Below are 16,959 nucleotides of genomic sequence, written 5' to 3'. Positions count from 1 at the left end.
ATGAGTGGAAAACCGCAAAGTGTTTTTTGTGTGTGTGTGTGTGTTCAATGTATTTATTCAGATTTAGCATTGGAAAGAGATACATGAGACATGTTTTTTTCCCCACTTTTCCCCAAAGTACAATTAAAAAAAAAAACGTTTATGTATATGGCAGAAAACACTCAGGTCGTATATGTGTGATACATCACTGGAAAGCTTAAAATCTCAATTTTCTGTGGGAAGAAAAAATTTAAACAGGAGGGCATTTTAAAAAAAATTAAACCCTTAAACCCTAACTCGAGGTGGGAGCATGGGAGAGCATAATTAAAGACACTAACATTTTAACGAGACATTATCGTGTACTTACCTTGTTTCGGTCCAAAAACTCTGTGTAGCATGTCTCACTGAGTGTCAAGACACAGCTGTGAATGGCCACAGCTGGACTTTTTGGGGATTTTATGGGTGAAACGCGGTAATATAACAAGGGCTCAATGCAGAAATCGCAGACATCAAGGAGTGGTCGAGATTCTTTTCTTCAACTATTTACCCTTTTAAAAGTTTTTTTTCTTCATTCTTTTCTTTGTTTGGATCAATTATTAATCATTTAAAATATCGGGGAAAATGCGACAGTAACAAAAAAAATACGATTAAGCGATAGTTATGAGGTAGATATCCGTGACCTATTTACAGACACTATATTTTTCATTGTGACGTAATTGGATTAAAAGTTTAAAATATGCGAGTGAATAATTTTATAAAGTAGTTTTTTTAAAACTAAATATTAAACATCAATTAATGATTCTTAGCTAAAAATTATAGACATTCCAAATGATAAAAATAATTACCTTCTTTTTATGGCTGGGTTGAAACAAAAGCGGTTGCACAGTGTCTGTAAACGGGGGTCTCCAGGGTAAAACGGACAAATTAAAAATAGTTCTGGGGCTTAATGCGCCATGACACTGCTCTGGCAGCAAATAGACATATTGCTCTATCAAAGACAAAAGTTATTTTGTCTTAAATTACAGCAGTTTATTTTAAAGAAGGGTGCAAGAGCAGAAACTGCTTTTTCAGGCTTGTCTGTGTTTTCCGCCACATGTATATTTTGATAATTGGTTTTTAAGCACTTCAAATGTAATACTTGTGATAAGTTTTAAACATGTTACTGTCCAACCGAATTAATTTTAAACAAGAATAAAGTAAAAAAATGCTTGGCTTTATTAAATGGTTCATTGAGTGAGTCCACTCAAATCCGCTCAAGCTACTCACTTACACACAATGAGTTGTCACAGCAACTGTTTGACAAGTTAAGCGACGACTGACGCATGCGGCGCTTTGAAGTTCGCATCTCTGGCAAGATCAAACCCAAACGTCTGTCAATCACCGTTAACTTTAACAAGCAACTCCAGTGCACTGCCTGACCAACAAATAGCAGGGAGCTGAGTGAGGGAGAGTGTCCGCGATTAGCTCGGGACAGCTCATCTGTATTTATTTATTTATATATTAAAATAAAATAAAATAAAATCCACGATGGACTTAGGGCTTAAAGCATGAAGTAGCGATGAATCACTGTATACCCCACTGCAGTGGTGAACTTTCAGGGCCATCTACGCCTTCAGAGAAATAAAAATAAATAAATAGACAAATAAAATGGACAAATATGAACAACAGTGGGAAATAGTCGCAAGAATGATGAACATAGAATAAGGATTCTCTCTCACCTGCGAAGGAATGCCACAAAAATAATAAAAATGTATACATAACACTCCCAGCCGCATGTAATAAATAATTTTTCTTCCTTCAAAATATAGTCGGTCAATGGGTATAATCTACAAAGAAACCCATAGACAATTTAGTTGCCAGCTGCTGGGGAACGTATGCAATTTTTCTGGGACACCCTATATATTAATTACCAGACATAGAACAATTAAGGAACTATGCTTAAATAATACACTTCACTGGTCCTTGGCATACATCTAAGGGTGTTTGATAAACCTCTTCTTCTGTCAGCTTCACAGGTGGAGTTTGTTGGCGTTGTTGGCTGGTTGGGTGGGGCCGTGGCCCTAGGTTGGCGCCCGCGTGGTGTCTCCGCTTGCCTGCGTGGCTGTCGCGCGCTTGGCGGGCGGTGGGGCGGCGTAGGGTCGGTCACCAATGGGCTTACACTCACAAGGGATTCACACGATTACTGGGTTCCAGATCACAGAGCTGATTTGTGTACACTCTACCCCTTTCAACCACTTAGCTTATAGACTCCCCCACCCCCGTCACCTTCTTTCCCTAGTCAACAGGCCCCCCACATGGTGTCAACCGGAAATACATCTAGCTGACAATAGCACCAACACATTAGTAGTTAGTGTAGACGTTCAATGTATTTCTTGTTGTAGTTTGTTTGTGTTTATTTTCTTTCTTCGCTTGTGTTTCTTTTCTTCTGTTCCCCCACAACCCCTTCTTGTTTGCTGCTTTGTCATAATAAACGAGGTGTGTTGAATGATCACAATGGGAGTATGCCATACTCTCAATGTGAAACATTAAAACTGTTCAGACCAACCGGGCACTTAGACTTCCATTCTCCGTGTCAAACAGTTTAACAGGACAGGTTTAAAAAAAAAAAAAAATAAATTAATTAATTAATAGATTAATAAATAGGCATGTGCCGGTATGATATTCTGACGGTATGATAACTTTAAGCCAAAATATCACGGTTTCACAGTATCACGGTATTGCAATTACAGCTCTAAAATGTGTTGCTTGAGATATCTGGGTTTTTTTTTTTTTTTTTTTTTAATTCCCATTGAACAGGATTTTTATTTTTTCAAAACATTAGCAAACCTGAACATAAGTATATTGGTAAGTTGAAATAAATAAAAAAATACATGTTTTACATGTCTGTTGGCCGTCCTCCTCAAAGCCGCGGCCGTCTGTAACTTTTCTGTAGCCGAAGTATTCCCAATCCAGCGATTTTGTTTTCTTCGATGGGGGGAAAAAAGTTCAGGAGTTTCACCTCCTCCAGCCATCACTGACACTGAACAACAACCGGTGGAGGAGGGTTGAGCCTTGCAGCTGCAAGCGAGGGATTGCTCCATGCATTTTTGGGACATGAAAAATGGCTAATACCTTAGGGACAGTACGAACTTTTTTTTGTGTGGTTTTGAAACCTTCATTTTTTCATGAAATGAAAGTATACCTCAGTATACCTTGAAACCGGTAATCGGCACATGTCTATAAATAAATAATGCATTTGAAAAATCTGGGCCATTTGAAAAAAAAACAACATTGTACATCAAATGAGTATTACATTGAAAATATTAATAAAACATTTATTTATTTATTAAGTACATCAACACTTTTCCTTAATAATAAAAATTAAACATTTTATTTCATGCACCTTTCAAAACACTCAGGTATACTGTACAAAGATTAAAAATTAAAAACAAAAGCAGGATACACTAATTGAAAGCAGGATAAAAACATATAATATTAAGGTTGAGATAAAACAGAGATGGGTAAAAAAAGACTAAACAGATGTGTTTTGCGTCGGGATTTGAAAAGTGAGAGGGTAGATATTTTGTAAAGTTCAAGGGTTAAGAAGTTCCAGCACTGAGGGGCAGAGTGATTCAAGGCTCTGTAACAGAAAGTGGTGAGACGAGCACGAGGGACAGAAAGGTGGAGGGAAGAAGAGGAACGAAGTGAAGGGGGGGACTGTTAATACAGAGGAGGTTAGATACATAGGATGGGGGCCGTCCGTGAAGTGCTTTGATGGTGATGAGCAGATTCTTGTACATAATTCTTTGTTCAATTGGGAGTGAGTGGAGTTGAGGGAGGATAGCGGTGATGTGGTGTGTGGTGGGGGTTCGAGTAATGAGGCGTGCTGCTGAAATTTGGAGGATTTATTTGGCAGACCAAAGAGAAGTGAGTTACAACAGTCAATCCGGGAGGTGACTAGACTGCAAACAAGAGTGGCGGTGGTGTGGGGGGTGAGAGAAGGAAGGAGATGAGAGATATTACGAAGGTGGAAGTAGGCTGACCTGGTAGTTTCATTGATATGGGCGCAAAAGGAGAGTGTGCTGTCGAGGATGACACCATTTTTAAAAATCTGTGATCTAGTCAAGTGCATTGTAAAGTTCACATCAGCAACTAAAGGGTTACTCGCCGAAGCATATTATCCAATCAGAATTGACAACCTGACCTGGTTAGCTAGCTCATTTATTGGTTTGGACTTCACAAATTTGAGATCTGATGTGTGTTGGTTTGGTGAGTGACAGGAAAATCATACAATCACATTTGATTTTAGGTAAGTGGGAAAAGAAAAAGATCTTTTAGGCCTGTCAGAAGTTTTAGACAATGGCACTGAGTGGTGAGAGCGGGTGACAGAGAAAGACAGACTTCACCTGGCCGCCGGAGACACACGCTGGCCTGTAAAGTTGGTGGTTTTCAATGAAACTTAGTGTTGGGCTTTAATAGCTAAAATGGGGCACAGTGAAGCGGGGTGACAACTGTAACCAACTTGGCTGCTTGGCACGATCTATTATGGCCGTTTTCGGATGAAAATACACCTCTGAACCTCCAGGCACTGCGCACCCAAACATACTTTTTTTTTGGCTGTGCTTAGGGAAAAGATTGATTCACCAGCGAAACATTAACTTTTGACTTGAGGTGGACTGACTGGTGCTGCCCATTGCTATTTTTGTTTAGCGATTGCAAATGCTACTTAGTGACAGCCAACGAACAATTTAAATTTTTTCATTAATCACAAATTTTAACTCTATAATTTATTTACACTTCCCCCTTACTAAAGTTGTTTTCTTACAACAGAAAAGGTAACAGTGGCAGTCAGATACCATGTTATTATTTTTTTAGGTCATTCATTGTCAGACAGAAGCAGCACGGCAAAACGCCACGCTAAAAAATAAGTAAAAATATCAAAACCTTACCTTTTCATCCTTTGTGGCCCCAAACAAAATGTTTACTGCATATGAAATGTGAATGGCTTCACCTTGCTGGCGTTAAACTGGTCTTTTGGATGTCCGTGCAAGTTCGTATGAAGAAAACATCCTTCATATGTCGTAATGTCTAGAGTCTTTTCTACAAGTTCCATAGCAGCAGTGTTTGAGCGGCATGTTCTTTTTTGAAAGATTACTGGAGAAAACAAGCAGAAATAATATGGATTGTATGCGAGGGCGTGTCTATAATGACCCACGCATTACGATGGCAACGTTACGGTCTAAAAATAGCATTCGTGCGGTACGCTATTGTGGCATTCGTTGTCATTTATAGAGCTGAAACGCACGGATAAATTGTATAACCAGTCACTGAAGTCTTCTTGATGAATGGAATGTTTTGCTGTTATGGTGAATGCATTGATTTAATCAAAGTTTTTATTTTGAATTATTTTGTGTTTTTATTTCATAAATATGCATTTTTGTAATACTGGTACAAAAGAATGTGACAATCAGAGTCAAATTTGAAATTAACTATGAGGTGTTAGCAAGTTCATGTGGTCATACAAAAATATATACTGTAAATAAAGATAACAATAATAATAACAACAAATATAAAGACAATAATAATAATAATAAAGACAAAATAAGGACAATGGGATTCCAAAATGTGCTTCAGAACACAGCTCGGGTTTTACTTTCTCTGCTCTACTAGCTCGGGTCTGGTCTATGCTGTTATTATGATGATGTATTTCTGTTTTTAAGTGAAGGGCCAATTGTAGTGCTAAGAGTTCACCACTGTCTCCATTGATCCCTGTCATAATCATGATAACAAAAATCTCATGTAAATCTCATGTTTTGTGAGTAGTATTTTAATAGTAGTATTTTTTTTACAACCGCTAAAATGTCATGCTAGCTAACCATGCTAACTTGCCTTTGTGTTTTAGACTTGTCAGAATATTGGCAAAAATGACAAATGTTTCCAAAAGTAAAAGTGAAATGTATCATGAATTCTATCCCACTGACAATAACGTGCGGTTTTCTCACACACTATGCACCGATTAGGATGTGTTTGCTTATGTTTCATGCATGTCACACACACACGCACACACATCCGTATCACTGTAATTACAGTCTGCGGAAAGTCATCAATTTACAACTAACTCTTCATTATGTTTTATGAGGAGAAGCCCAAACAACTTCAGAGGTTTGCTGCCATGTTATCACAATGCACATGCGTGGAGTAATGATAAAAAGTCATAAAAGGTGTGCAGTAAACCCATTTTCCCTTCAGTGTGGACCAACAAGGTGTGAACAAAACCTTGCTGTGCAATAAAGTTATGATTAAAAAAAGAAAAGAAAACAGAAGTGGACTTTTATAACGGCAGAATGTAAGACTTCCTTTTGCAAAGTATTTGAACTTAAGTGTTAAAACACTTTATTTTTTAAAAAGGACAGATGGGCCAGTTTTTTGTTTGATCGGATTTAAAAACAAATACCGGTACTATACAAAATAATAATAGTAATGGATCCATAATTTTTTTCAATAGCATCATTTATTTAATTCACTCATAATTGACCAATTATATGATTAAATCAGTTATAAATAAACGATGATTGATGATAAAATAACTAATTTTTATTCTCCAATCTCAAACATTTTTATATTTGATATTTTATTCTATCCTTTTAATGTTTATAATTTGTATAAAAATGAACCAAAACAAATAAAACAATAATTTATTGAAATGATACAAAATTCTAATAAAAGCATGAATAAATATTTGTATTCTCCTAATATTTTTTAAATAATTTACCAGTACCTTAAACCAATTTTTAAAAAATAGCACGTAAAATTTGAAAAAGAATATACAATTATTTATTCCTGCAATAAATAATCCAATTTCCACTTTCATCCGTTAATTATGAATAAGCTAATAAAACAATTTCATTACAAAACATTTAAACAATATACATACATTTAAACAAAAAAGTATTTGAAAATTTAATGTATTTTTGTTGCAATTTTTTTTTTTTTTTTTTTTTCAGTTTACTAATGATTTTCATTATACATGTATTACGCACTTTATATTTATCCTTATGTACAGTACACACACTGTAGATCAACTTAAACTATTCCACTTCCATGTAACAAGATGGTCTTGTTCTCTTCAACACTCCTGACGTCTCACACTCACTTTGCACTCCAGGTGATTTCCTAGCAGTTCATGTTGGACTGATAAGCGTTTGCGGCCGGCCTGAGAAAACAAAAGCACTCCAAAAACAAACAAGCCAACACCTGCTGAACAACCCAGCAGCTTCTGAGTGCGACCATGTTTATACGCGTGCGCACAACACCATTTTATGATCTTCGTATCGTTTAATGAGGATTTTCTGACACGTAATTTCAGTGTAATAAACTCAAACGATCTTTCAGGTGAAGATTTACATGACAAATTAAGCTGTTCTTTAAAATCTTTTGATTACAATTTTAAAAAATGTATCAACTGTTATTTGAAATATGCTTGAAAATTGGTCTTTTGCAGGTGTTAAGTGACACAGACTTCTGTCTCATCAGCGGCCGTTAAAAAACATAATTTGGCATAACTATGCAGACACATAAGACCAACACCTCCTCTCTCTACTCATCATTCTCTTTGCATCTATTCATAGCCTCATTCAAAGAGTTTAACCCAAGTCTGCCAGGCCTCTGTCGTTAGGAGGTGAAAAGGTTAGGCCACTGAACATTTGGGAACAATCTGCCCCTTCTCATGTGGAGTTAGCATTGAATTTGACCAGCCAAAGCAATCCAAGAAATGATCTAATATAACTTGAATGATGCAGAAATTAAGACTTGTATGTATTAATGAAACAAACCTTCCCAATATGTATCCATTTCTCAAAATGTTGTTAGGATTTTTTTGGCTATCATAACAAAACACGTTACGTCTATAAAATCTAAAACACTGGAAGATTTGTCAGATTTTTAGATGTCAAACTTAAAAATTAATAGATATACAGTATATACAGTGCTGGCCAAAAGTATTGGCACCCCTGCAATTCTTTTAGACAATGCTCAATTTCTCCCAGAAATTGATTGCAATTACAAATGATTTGGTAGTAATATGTTCATTTATTTTTTTGCAATGAAATAACACAAAAGAGAATGAAAAAAAATCATTATCATTTTAAACAAAACTCCAAAAATGGGCCAGACAAAAGTATTGACACCCTCAGTCTAATACTTGGTAGCAAAACCTTGAGACGAAATACTGTAACTGCGAACAACCACTTCTGGTATCCATCAATGAGATTCTTACAATGCTCTGCTGGAATTTATGACCGTTCTTCTTTGGCCAACTGCTCCAGGTCTCTGATATTTGAAGGGTGCCTTCTCCAAACTGCCATTTTCACATCTCTCCACAGGTGTTCTGTGGGATTCAGGTGTGAACTCATTGCTGGCCACTTAAGAAGTCTCCGGTGCTTTCTTTCAAACCATTTTATAGTGAATTGTGTTTTGGGTCACTGCTGGGGGAGACCCAGCTTTCTCACACTGGGCCCTACATTAGGATGCAAAATTTGTTGGTAGTCTTCAGACTTCATAATGCCATGCACACGGTCAAGCAGTCCAGTGCCAGAGGTAGCAAAGCAACCCCAAAACATCAGGGAACCTCCACTATGTTTGACTTTGGGGACCCTGTTCTTTTCTTTGAAGGCCTCAGTTTTTTCCCTGTAAACTCTATGTTGATGCCTTTTCCCAAAAAGCTCTACATTTGTCTCATCTGACCAGAGAACATTCTTCCAAAACGTTTTTGTCTTTCTCAGGTAAGTTTAGGCAAACTGCAGCCTGGCTTTTTAAGTCTCTGAGTCAGAAGTGGGGTCTTCCTGGGTATCCAACCAGAGTGTCCCTTTTCATTCAGTCGGCGACGGATAATACGGGTTGACACTGTTGTACCTTCGGACTGCAGGAAAGCTTAAACTTGTTTGAATGTTAGTCGAGGTTCTTTATCCACCATCCGCGCAATCTTTGTTTGAAATCTCTCGTCATTTTTTTCTTTTCCATCCACACCCAGGGAGGTTAGCCACAATGGCATGGGCTTTTTACTTATTAATGACAATGCGCACGGTAGAAACAGGAACATTCAGTTCTTTGAAGATGTACTTGTAGCCTTGAGATTGCCCGTGCTTCCTTACAAGTGTGCTTCTCAAGTCGTCGGCCAGTTCTTTGGTCTTTTCTTCATGCTCAATGTGGTAAACACAAGGACACAGGACAGAGGTTGAGTCAACTTTAATCCATTTTAACTGACTGCAACTGTGATTTAGTTATTGCCACCACCTGTTATGTGCCACAGGTAAGTAACAGGTGCTGTTATTTGCACAAAACTAGAGAAGCACCACATGATTTTTCAAAGGGTACCAATACTTTTGTCCCGCCTATTTTTGAAGTTTTATGTAAAATGATTTTTTCCCCCCATTCTCTTTTGTGTTTTTTCATTGCACGCAAAATAAATGAAGATATTAATAACAAAGCATTTGTAATTGCAATCATTTTCTGGGAGAAACTGAGCATTTTCTGACAGAATTGCAGGGGTGCCAATACTTTTGGCTAGCACTATACGTATAAAATTAGGTGACCATGGCAGTTATTGTACAGAAAGGGACGTTGAGCTTTTCCACGCTTAGCATTTTTGTCACCATAGACGCTACACATCCTCTGCATATGAAAAATTACAAAAAATGTTCAGTCAGTATTTGTAACATTCAGCATTGCAAATTATATTTGAATGAAAGTGCACTTTGTGTTGCAATTCCTAGGTGACAGTAAACTTTACAATAGGACAATTTTCTTAATTTCACATATAACCGTGTATTACCGTGTACCTTCCATCAGTTTGTGATTAACCTTTTTTTTTTTTTTTTTTTTTTAAAAAGTGCAGTTTATGCTTGCGACATGACAATAAATCAATGTATAGAATTTTGATAGCTATGATTTTCTTATGCATAGAAACAAGGACAAATCTTCAACAATACCTCCCAAGAGACATTAGGAAATAAGAATAATGAAGCCTGTTGTTCTCCCCACTGTCTGCTGTCTTCAGTTGTGGAATTTCTAATATCTTCTTTTGGTTGCCATTGTTACATCTATTGTCCTGCTCTGATTTTGGACCGCCGGGGAATAGAATACTTCCCGCACAAGCAAAGTGGTGGTGGGCGTTACGAATCGCGAGGTTCATCCTGGTTGGGAACGAGTTGATTAATGACGTTTGTCACAGCGGAGGCCACTACATAATGAGGAGAACAAGGAGGGAGGAGTTGAGGAGGAGCAAGGAAGGAGGAGCTGAGCTTGGATGATTATTACTTAGCGTGGTAAACAATGAGACCGCGTTACAATGAGATAAGACGTGGGGGTCGGAAGAGAAGAGTGCAGCAGGAGGAGGCGCTGGAGCTAATTAGGCTTAAACGCAGCCATGTGAATGAGGGGAGTGCCCGGACACACGTATGGCTGATTAACACACCAAAATGGGCCAGTGGAGAGTAGTTCAACATCTGTTGCTTGCTGCGACATCCAAAACGATGCCCCTAGTAGTAATCATTTCACATGGTTAACCTGCCATGCTAGTACCGTGGAGAAAATAATTCTACACACCCTTGTTCAGTAGCAAAAATATCATTCTTATTACACATGAAAAACACAGCTCCTTTTAAACCTGTTTAAAACTAATCTAATGTTTGTCAAATTCCACTCCTCTATTGGTTCCACATTTGTCCTCATAACACAAGAAATATTTACTGCTCTTTGACAATTGTAGACCATTTGAAATCATTCAAATGACAAAATATTTTCCATATAAAAAAAATTTCCAACATTACTCAAAGTCTTAATACCTTAATTCCAAAGCAAACTATTTTTACTATTATTTTCAACATGTCATTACCAAAATTCCACATTTTACATTTTCATGATCCGGTGCCAACATATTTTCCCTGTTTGAAAAAAAAAATCCTAATTGCCCACATTTCACACATCAAAAGTCCCATATTCAGATTTGTAGTATTTTACCTTAATTCCTCTTCCCTCAACATTTTGTGACCGATTTCAAGCATTCCAACAATAAATGTTTTTTTGACAGTTAAAAAATTGTCCACATTATCCAATCTCTGACCTGAATTCCACATTTCCCCAACATTTAGACATATTCGACAGTCTACATCATTCCCATTGCTCCGACATACATTGTTTTTTCCCCTCTATTTGTTGTTGCAAAAAAAAAAAAAAAAACAAGTGCATTTGAACCAAGCAGAGCTAACTATCCATGCTGATCACATGTCAGTATGTCAGCCAAATGAACGGACAGCAGAGTCCAGGATTTTTTTTTTATGCTGCCTGCATGTGCACAGCGATGTGACTTGTCAGAGCACACTTTCACCCCGGCAAACATCACACATCGACGTTTATTTACGCAACATTTAAATATAGCTTCAGCTTAAAGAAAATAAATAAATAAATAAAATGCCCAGAGCAAAATACACATGGCCACACTTACCTGAATTTACCGTTATTTTTTTTTTTAAATTTCAATTTATTACAGTTTATCTCAATTATTTTTTTAAGTTAATTTTTGTTGGAAATGTATTTATTTATTTAGAATATTTAATTTTTTTTTTTTTTATTACTCGTGGCTTTTATTTATTTCCATTTTTATTTCCATTTTTTTTTAATTTTTTTTTACTTATTCCTAATTATTACCCACTTACTTACTTACTCACTTACTTTTTTTTTTTTTTGCCCCAAATGGATACTTCAAATTATGCATTAATTTTCTTTAAATTAATAATGTATATTTTTTATTGCCCATCGCAAAATATGTGTGGTTAACACTAATAGTGTACTACAATTTAATGTCAATTGGGGGCCACAAAATACTTGCCTGGCACGGCCATATTATTCTTCCTGTATTTTTCAAACACTGTGAGAATAGTTTGGGACCCAGCTCCTTAATGGCCTCTCAAGGCGAACGAAATCATCCATCTAATCAGATTCGATTATTTGCGTGACGTGTTCTTAACGATCAACGTCACTCTTGCGCGTCAGAAGTCGTCTCCACAACAACACAGATGGCGAACGAAAGAGCCGAGAATATGTTCCAATCCGCGGTAAAATCAGTTTTAAATGAACAAAAAACACATCGACACAAGTCATTGACAACAGTCTGTCTCGTGCTAGCCATGTTGAATAAACTCCGCTCACACTAGTTTCTTGTCGCTTGACCAACGTCACGTCCACCCGTCGCTGATTGGTCCACTCCGCTGTCTGTTTGCTGTGGCTTGCTCCGCCCTGGGAATTTTATCCGCCAGACGGTTGCCAGACTCAATCGCTGGAACAGCGGTGAGTCAGGTGTACCAGGCAACCAAAATACCGACCCATGGGTTGAAATTGGCCCCTGGGCCACAAGTTTGAGACCACTATCTAATACAGACATGTCCAAAGTCCGGCCCGGGGGCCAAATGCGGCCCTTGGTCAAATTTATCCGGCCCCCAGCCCCTATCATAAAATCAATAACGTCTGGCCCGCACACACTTAATAAATTGGTCAGCAATACTGCTACCAGTATATGAAGTAGCTTACACACTAAATGCTGCTCCTCATTTACCCACTAAAAGGCAGCAGCACTCTAAGCAACATTACCCCGTGTGACTCTTTACTCCCAATTTTCTAAAATGGTGACAATCAACAAAAAAAAAAGTTGACTGCGATGGCCGACGCTTCCAGGATAGGTGGAAATTGGACATTTCGTCACTAAAATACGCAACAACTGTCTCTGCCTCATTTGCAAAGAGACGGTCACTGTTTTTAAAGAGTTTAATTTGAGGCGATATTACCAAACAAGACACACTGACATGTACGACCAGATTACAGGGAAGATACGTAGCTAGTTTAATTTTACAGCAGCAGTATTTCACAAGAGCCCAAGAGTCGAAAGAGAACGCCACAAAGGCGAGTTGTGAGATTGTTGAAACTATTAATTAAAAAAATTAGGGCTGTCAAAATTATCGCGTTAACGGGCGGTAATTAATTTTTTAAATTAATCACGTTAAAATATTTGACGCAATTAACGCACATGCCCCGCTCAGACAGATTTAAATGACAGTACAGTGAAATGCCCACTTGTTAATTGTGTTTTATGGAGTTTTGCCACCCTCTGCTGGCGCTTGGGTGCGACTGATTTTATAGGCTTCAGCACCCATGAGCATTGTGTAAGTAATTATTGACATCAACAATGGCGGGCTACTAGTTCATTTTTTGATTGAAAATTTTACAAATTTTATTACAACGAAAACATGAAGAGGGGTTTTAATATAAAATTTCTATAACTTTTACTAACATTTATCTTTTAAGAGCTACACGTCTTTCTATCCATGGATCGCTTTCACAGAATGTTAATAATGTTAATGCCATCTTGTTGATTTATGGTTATAATAAACAAATACTGTCCCTATGTACCGTATGTTGAATGTACTGTATATATCCATCTTGTGTCTTATCTTTCCATTCCAACAATAATTTACAGAAAAATATGGCATATTTTATAAATGGTTTGAATTTTGATTAATTGAGATTAATTACGATTAATTAATTTTTAAGCTGTAATTAACTCGATTAAAAATTTTAATCGTTTGACAGCCCTAAAAAAAATAATAAAGCAAATGTGACACAAGGAATGGCTTGCTAAAATTTGCTTAAATATATTGTTCTACGTAAAGAACGTCAGCCAAGGTTGGCCCCCCACATTTTTACCACACCAAATCTGGCCCCATTTGCAAAAAGTTTGGACACCCCTGACCTAATATGAATGTAATAAAAAGTGGAAGACAAAAAAATCCTATTGATTGCATAAAAGCGTTAAGAATTTAAAAACCCAGAAAAATATATCCCTTAAATTACTATTTAGGACAAACAAAAAAAGAAAAAAGGTCAAAATCTTTGCATATTTCAGTGTCTAATATGTGAAGATTAATAGATCACTTCACTACCAATCTGTCTGTGTGTTTATTAAGTTTTGTGTATTAATGAAATGAGCTTCCTACTTGATATTGCAGAAAGACACTTTCATTTTCAAAGCCCATTTAGCCAATAGGTTACAAAAATATTGCTGTCACACTTAGACCACTATTGTGCTACACTTATTCTAATCAGTTTGTTTCTTTTCCCACACCCTCATGGACCCAAAAAATACTGACTAGGATGGTCCTGTAATGTATTTCTGCTTCTCAAGTGCAACAACTTGACTGGAAACCTTTTGCTCATTATTTACTCTCTTGCGTTCCTCCTACTCGTTCATTTTCATCCTCATCATTCTCTCCACCCTGTCACAGAGGCAGCGTCCAATTAGCCTCGCGCTGCAGACACTCCCACCAATTCACACGTGTAGGCTTTAATCAAATACGGTCTGTACATGTTTGTTCTTTGTGTGGGTGAGATGAGCCATAACACTTTATCACCAACTCAGATGATGTCGGCATAGCACCCCTCATCCCAATATTGTATTTTCCATCCTCTTTATGGTCCTCTATGAGTTCAGGCAGAAGCACTTGTGATCTTCAAGGGAGGAGGAAAACATAAATAAGGTTGAAAGGTCACATTAGTGACGTGTGTAGGTTTAGCACATTCATTGTTATTTACAGCATTTTCGATTTTGACAGAAGCCAATCATGCAGATTTAGCAGGTTGTAAATCTTTGTTTATCTACAGTGCCTTGCAAAAGTATTCGGCCACCTTGAATCTTGCAACCTTTCGCCACATTTCAGGCTTCAAACATAAAGATATGAAATTTAATTTTTTTGTCAAGAATCAACAACAAGTGGGACACAATCGTGAAGTGGAACAACATTTATTGGATAATTTAAACTTTTTTAACAAATAAAAAACTGAAAAGTGGGGCGTGCAATATTATTCAGCCCCTTTACTTTCAATATTATTCAGCCCCTTTACTTTCAGTGCAGCAAACTCACTCCAGAAGTTCAGTGAGGATCTCTGAATGATCCAATGTTGTCCTAAATGACCGATGATGATAAATAGAATCCAACTGTGTGTAATCAAGTCTCCGTATAAATGCACCTGCTCTGTGATAGTCTCAGGGTTCTGTTTAAAGTGCAGAGAGCATTGTGAAAACCAAGGAACACACCAGGCAGGTCCGAGATACTGTTGTGGAGAAGTTTAAAGCCGGATTTGGATACAAAAAGATTTCCCAAGCTTTAAACATCTCAAGGAGCACTGTGCAAGCCATCATATTGAAATGGAAGGAGCATCAGACCACTGCAAATCTACCAAGACCCGGCCGTCCTTCCAAACTTTCTTCTCAAACAAGGAGAAAACTGATCAGAGATGCAGCCAAGAGGCCCATGGTCACTCTGGATGAACTGCAGAGATCTACAGCTGAGGTGGGAGAGTCTGTCCATAGGAGAACAATCAGTCGTACACTGCACAAATCTGGCCTTTATGGAAGAGTGGCAAGAAGAAAGCCATTTCTCAAAGATATCCATAAAAAGTCTCGTTTAAAGTTTGCCACAAGCCACCTGGGAGACACACCAAACATGTGGAAGAAGGTGCTCTGGTCAGATGAAACCAAAATTGAACTTTTTGGCCACAATGCAAAACGATATGTTTGGTGTAAAAGCAACACAGCTCATCACCCTGAACACACCATCCCCACTGTCAAACATGGTGGTGGCAGCATCATGGTTTGGGCCTGCTTTTCTTCAGCAGGGACAGGGAAGATGGTTAAAATTGACGGGAAGATGGATGCAGCCAAATACAGGAACATTCTGGAAGAAAACCTGTTGGTATCTGCACAAGACCTGGGACTGGGACGGAGATTTATCTTCCAACAGGACAATGATCCAAAACATAAAGCCAAATCTACAATGGAATGGTTCAAAAATAAACGTATCCAGGTGTTAGAATGGCCAAGTCAAAGTCCAGACCTGAATCCAATCGAGAATCTGTGGAAAGAGCTGAAGACTGCTGTTCACAAACACTCTCCATCCAACCTCACTGAGCTCGAGCTGTTTTGCAAGGAAGAATGGGCAAGAATGTCAGTCTCTCGATGTGCAAAACTGATAGAAACATACCCCAAGCGACTTGCAGCTGTAATTGGAGCAAAAGGTGGCGCTACAAAGGATTAACGCAAGGGGGCCGAATAATATTGCACGCCCCACTTTACAGTTTTTTATTTGTTAAAAAAGTTTAAATTATCCAATAAATTTTGTTCCACTTCACGTGTGTGTCCCACTTGTTGTTGATCCTTGACAAAAAATTAAAATTTTATATCTTTATGTTTGAAGCCTGAAATGTGGCGAAAGGTTGCAAGGTTCAAGGGGGCCGAAAAGTTTTGCAAGGCACTGTATCAATATCATAACCAGCAAGAGCGGATAGTTGGCGTTCTAGAGAGAGAAAGTCAATTTTTTTTACTCAATTTTTTAAAATCCCGAGCCATGAAAATTAGTGACTCCCTGGATTGAGGAAAAATGCGAATGTGATGTCACCCGGGTCACCATCTCACAATACAGCCATTGCTTTATAGCATGCAGATGGACTGCGGATTCAGCGCGTTTTGCGGATTAATCCGTTTATTATTTTTCGCATCATGCCAGCCTAATGTGCTGCAGGCTTTTGTTGCTGCACCAGGGACAGGCATGTAAGCCTTTTTGGGTTTCAAAAACTTCCCGTTCACTGCGGAGAAGGGCCAAAACAAGTCCGACAACTGTGGGACCATTGGACCGATGAGGAAGTGAGTAAACTACGTGTTTTGTATTTTGTCAAATACTGGAATCATGGCAGACGTTTTAATAAGGAGGTGGCTTGCATTTTGTGGCTGACAATGCTCCTTGTCTGAGAAGGCCACTCGGCCGACAATTGGCGGCTTGTCACACACCATGGTCGTTTCCACCTCTTCGGTCCTCTTCGTGTGGCCGCCAATAGACCGCTTTCCTCGGCTTGGGCTCGGGTAGCCCCACGCTCCGACGTCAGCCGGTTTGTCCACCAAGA

This window comes from Corythoichthys intestinalis, chromosome 12 (assembly GCF_030265065.1).
Source record: "Corythoichthys intestinalis isolate RoL2023-P3 chromosome 12, ASM3026506v1, whole genome shotgun sequence".
Classification (NCBI taxonomy): domain Eukaryota; kingdom Metazoa; phylum Chordata; class Actinopteri; order Syngnathiformes; family Syngnathidae; genus Corythoichthys; species Corythoichthys intestinalis.
This window is presented reverse-complemented; position numbering follows the sequence as displayed.